The sequence below is a fragment of the Hyalella azteca genome, unplaced genomic scaffold (genome assembly GCF_000764305.2).
Source record: "Hyalella azteca isolate HAZT.00-mixed unplaced genomic scaffold, Hazt_2.0.2 contig4574, whole genome shotgun sequence".
NCBI lineage: Eukaryota > Metazoa > Arthropoda > Malacostraca > Amphipoda > Hyalellidae > Hyalella > Hyalella azteca.
The window spans coordinates 138,850-144,890 of record NW_025934787.1 but is presented as its reverse complement, the minus strand read 5'-3'; positions in this window follow the sequence as shown (position 1 = coordinate 144,890).

The following is a 6,041-nucleotide window of genomic DNA, read 5'->3' as shown; positions in this document are numbered from 1 at the left end:
AAAATTCGGTTTAGTGCGGACTGAATAATTCAAATAGAAATGAAGAAAATTTAAATTTTATTAAGATTTCATATCATATCGTAGTGATGTCGGCGCTGAAGAATAGGCCTGATGTGGACTGTCACCGAATCTTGTACTTTTCGTGACTTGTTCACAGAAGATGAATACATGTCCTTTGACCGGGTCATCGAAACTGACGAGAGTTTGAAATAGCTACTAGACTTACACCGGGTTCGATATGGTGCTTGCATTTCAAGTCCGACAATTTATTTTGCATGACTTTATCTACGGTATATTCGGTTCTTGAACGCGTTCATACCAACGTCTCGGACAAATTTTCGGCCTGAATTGCGGCCGGTCAAGGGGCAAATCCCCAAATTTAGTTAACAAGAATATCTCCCAAAGTAATGAACGTAGCTCGATGAAACTTGGTACACATATTCATCAAGACCAAACAGAGTAACAATGATGTTTAGCTCGTGAAAATTTTTGGAATATTTGCTTTTGTTGTGAGTTATATAGCATATCGGGCCGAAATTTGCAGTGACCAAGAAATTTTTTCTTAAGGCTCAGAACCGAGAGGCTTCGAACAGGCTCGGCTCGTCCCTAAGCGCTTCTCAAAAAATTACAATAGACTTTACTCCACTCGTAAATGAGATGCCAATGTAGATTTTTCCATGCTTAGACAGCTATTTATTTATAAGCGGCGACCAGTAACAAAAAATGTAAACTTTGTATTAAAGAGTTTCAATGAGAGGAAATTTCAAGAACTTTGAATATTATTGTTCATCAAGTCTGTCACTTTTATACTTTTGTCGAAATGTAAACGGGTTGTCAATTTTATTCTCCATTGACTGGCATGCTCGGTATTCCTTGATCAGCCTCCTTGTTGTAAATATTATTTCTCAAAATATAGTCATGATCGAGCCTGCTGATACGCGGAGGGAAAATCCCGCATACTAGCTGCTCAAATGGAAGCGTTGTGGAAGGTATGAAGGGAAAGAGGCGTCATATATTACTCGACTGTCGGTTCACGACGGGCGGCATGGTAAAGGCGAACTCAAAGAGGGGCGAGGAATAATACGTGCCATTTTTTTATTACCTGGCCAGTGGTCGGCCTAGTCCAATTAGTTATAGCCGACCGTTGGCCATTCCTCGGCGACCTGAAAGCGACCAGTTGCCGCGAGAAAGTACATGAGTACAAAGCTCGAGGGTAGCGACTGGCCGAGCTTCGGTCAGATCAAGAATTTTACACGATGGTCGCGAAAACCTCGCTCTCAGACTTCGCTGCATTCTGACTACAAGCCTTAATACTGAACAGATTTGAACGAAACTTGGAATATACAAACCTAACCTCCCAACGGTGATGTTTAGCTCGTGACACTTTTTTTTTAAATTTTGCCTTCGTTCGCGAGTTTTTTTTCTCATTTTTCCTTCATTCATAATTTAAACAGCAATATGCACGGTTGAACCATGAACAATACGTGCCGAAATTCGCAGTGAGCAAGACTTCTAAAATACTGAATATGTTTGAACAAAACTTCGTATATGAATACTTGACCTCCCAACAGTGAGGTTTAGCTCGTGACAATTTTTTCGATTTTGCCTTCGTTCGCGAGTTTGGGAGAAACGACAGGCATTTCTCAGGCTGATTTTTAAACTTGCTTGACCCGTGGTTGAACTATATAAGGTTGACCCACGAGAAGTTCCGTCTTTCAGTTCAGCTTCCTTGTTACGTCACGTAGATCGAGAAACGTAAACAAACCCGTCATTCCCATGGGAGCACAGCCGTGCACTACCAATTTTGTGCACCAATAAGCCCTGAATCGAACGCCTTGAATCTCTCCGGATATCCACAAATCAGCCGTGCACCACTCGGCTTTGTCCTCCTCCGGCCTTGACCACCACCTGCCGTGCACCACCAGTCCGTGGATCGAATCTGACTTCCGGGCATCGTTAAATTACGTAATTTTACGTTCACCGCATCTGGATGTTAGGTTTTAGATAGCATGGTTCTGTTCCAAAATGTATCGTCCTTCGACAAGTGGCCGTTCGACCGAGGGCTGGTTCGACCCACGGCCTAGATACGGACGACTTGAAGTGTTGAAGGCTACGTTCCGGAAGGCAGGAATCATGATGGTCCATTACATCCAGGGCAGTTGTGGTCTTCGGCAGGCGACCTACTCCCATGACGGATTGGTCGACTGGTTTGATCGCATTTCGGTGATTGGTTAATGCCCGTGACGTCACTGAGATCAGTGATGTCACAGGCGAACAACGAACTACATCCGCAAAAATGAGCTTCTGATGGGTTAACCTTATACTAGTTCAACCATGCATTGACCAAGAGTCGTATACGTAAAGCCGTATAACTCGCAAACGATGGTAAAGTCGAAAAATAACGACATTATCAAGATTATCTTGCAATTGTACTTTATTTGACGCGTCCTTAACTGTATTATAAACTTTCGTGTCATCCGCATACATGGAGCACACGCTTGACACTACTTCTGGAGTTCTGGCAGATCGTTTATAGAAGCAATGAACATAAAAGGCCCAAGAATGCATCCTCTTGGCATGCGACTGCGCACTGATGCCCAGTCTGACATGGTTCCGTTAATACTGACACGTTGTCGTCCACCTGCTAGAAAATCTGATCCACTGGAGTACATTTTCATCTTTCCCAAATACTTTACGCAACAACCGCTCATGCGGAACACTATCAAATGCGTTGGCAAAATCGACCGTTGCCAGATGGTATACTTCACTACCATATTTCATAAATCTGGTATTTTCAGGTGTCTGGTATGAATGTTTTAGATCTGGTATTTAGTATATTTGCCTAAATCTGGTATTTTCTAACTTACTGCATTAAGTTCCGCCTCTGAAGTTTGAATTTCCTCCAGCGTAGGCGCGGATTATATTGAATATTGATTACCTTCAGACCGGCGCGACCAGAGGTTTCCCGCCATTTTTGGCACCGCAAGTTTACCGCTTGCTGATATAACCCCAATTTAAATGTTAACATTTAACTAAAGTGCTTAGTGCAATATAAGCACGGGAGTGATGATCCTTGATTGATTACTGATCAGTGATGATATGGCCTAGGACGAGTGAGATTGTCGAACCGATCTCTGCGACGCAAGCTCCACCATTTTTGTTTGTTGGTTTTGAATTCTAGAGTGCCACTTATTTTAATGTCAATTAAATTCTGGGGGTGCCATTCAATATTTCACTGATCTTGAATATCATCATCCATTCATGGACCTGGCTGCCTACTGCATCACTTGTCTACTTTGACCTGTCTCGAATGCATTCGTGGAGCGAGTGTTGTCACAAGTCACCTATGTGAAAAACAAGCAACGAAATAAAATTTCAACTAAGGTAGTACTAGAGTCCCTTATTCGGACCAAAAGCTATCTGCTTAGCCGCAACAAGTGATCTAACCCGAAATGTTAGATTAATGCAATATGCTGCATTATATGCATTCATGTACGAAAATAGGCAAAAGGAAGATGACCTGTTTCCGTGACTTGCTCATGTTGAGCGAAGGGTAAGCAGTGCTCCACTTTGATTAAGAAAGGAAAAAGCGTCAATGTAATCAAACACAGGAAAAGTGTCAAAATGTTCCAAACAGAGGGAAATAATAGAACGTGTTCAATTTGGCCAATAATCGTCAAGCCAGATAAATGCAGATTACATAAGATAATTTTTTTCTTTTTTCTAGCCAACGTGTCTGACGAATAGTTTCATTAAATTTGTAGGTATTCGTCTGTTTTTGAATAGAATTTTTGGTATATTTCTGGTATTTTGAGCTAGGCAATCTGGTATTCTTGCCAAGAAAAAACCTGGCAACACTAAAACAGCGTTGCCAGATGGTATATTTCTATACCAAATTGCACAAATCTGGTATTTTCAGAAGGTGTCTGGTATGAATATCTTAGATCTGGTATATTTGCCTAAATCTGGTATTATTCTGGCGTTTTCTGCTTACTGCATCAAGTTCCACCTTTGAAGTTTGAACTTCCTCCAGCGTAGGCGCGGATTATATTGATTACCTTCAGAGCGGCACGACTAGAGCTTTCCCGCCATATTTGGACCCGCAAGTTTACCGCTTGATGAAATAACCCCAATCTAATTGTTAACATTTAACAACATTGTTTAGTACAATATAAGCACGAGAGTGACGATCCTAGATTAATTACTGATCAGTGATGATCTGGCCTAGGACGAGTGAGGTTGTCGAACCGATCTCTGCGACGCAAGCTCCACCATTTTTGTTTGGTGGTTTTGATTTCTAGTGTGCCACTTGAATTCTGGGGTGCCATTCAATATTTCAGTGATCTTGAAAACCATCATCCATTCATAGAACTGCCAGCCTGCTGAATCGCTTTTCCACTTTGACCTGTCTCCAACGCATTCGTGGAGCGAATGTTTTGACAAGTCACCTATGTGAAAAACAAGCAACGAAATAAAATTTCAACTATGGTACTGGAGTCCGTTATTCGGACCAAAAGCTATCTGCTCAGCCGCAACAAGTGATCAAACCCGATATCCGATATGTTAGATGAATGCAATATGCAAGCATGTACGAAAATAAGCAAAAGCAAGATTACCTGTTTCCGTGGCTTGCTCATGTTGAGCGAAGGGGAGAAGTGCGATACTGTGGTAAAAAAAAGAAAAAGTGACAATGTAATCAAACACAGGAAAAGAAAAGTCAAAATGTTCCAAACAGAGGGAAAAAATATAACGTGTTCAATTTGGCTAATTATCATCAAGCTAAAGAAATTCACAGTACATAAGATAAATATTTTTTTCATAACCAACGTTTCTGAAGCATAATTTCATTAAATGTGGAGGTAATAGTCTGTTTATGAACAAATGAATTTCTGGTATTTTGAGCTAAGCAATCTGGTATTCTCCCCGAGAAAAAAACCTGGCAACACTGCACTAAAATCTAGCTCGAGGTACACTGCATCGAATGGAGAGTCAGCTGCGTTCACCGAGTAAACATCTAAACTGTCTATTGCCCTTGATTTCGTAAAGTTAACCGGTAAATAATCACCTATTAATCACATATTATTTGATCTTGGTAGATCTTTATTTGACGAGTATATTTAGTGAAGGGTCCTTCCAGCGTCAAGAATCCGGCTGGCGTTTTCTCCCCTCCCCCTCCTCTTTATGAGAAAAAGCAGTAGGTTACGTAGGTAGGCCGTAGTAGTAAGTAGGTTTGTGTGCCAGCCAAAGTTAAGCAGTTACAATTCTTGGATTGTATTTCAACTGTCAACAGTATTATCATTTTCTAATTAAGGCTGAATTATTCTTTTGAAACCTTGGCTACATCAGTCACAATAACTTTATAGGTAATATTTTCTCTCAACGTATTGTCACAAACTGGAACTGCTTGCCAGAGAATGTCGTCAAAGCACCATCTAGGTATGGATACTTTGGGAGCGCTGCCGTAGCCCAAAAATTTGACTCTTAAATCAGCCCAAGAGCCAATGCCAACCCTCTACATGCAATAGAAATAGTCAACCTAAATCCTATGCAGCTGTTCTTACTTGCCTCATCTCGCCACACCAGGCACCAGCTTTAAACAAGCAATGCCTCAGCCCACAGGCCCCACAAGCTGATACTCCAAACGGATTACGCCCGTCGCCCAATAGCTCCTACACTAATGATTTAAGCCCATACCGTCACTTCTTACAAATGCCGTAAGCCACAGGGTCCGCAGACCATAGTGGCAAAGCAGAGAGTTTTTTTAGACTCTCCCTCAAGTTCATTTTTGAGTCCCATAAGTAGACCAGTAAAGTATCCTGGATACCAGCCTTATAATTCATAAGAAATTGGTTTAAATCTTAGGTAAATGAGGAAGTTAAAAATGAACTGATTCTAAAAAATCTCTGGTTTGTCACTATGCCGCAGACCGCACCAGACCGTCGTAAATGGGAACGGCCCCGCACCGGACTGTCGCATCACCTTACCCACTTCGCAGGCGTAAGCCCAGCCCTGACGCTCACCAGCATCTTCTTCCTCCACAC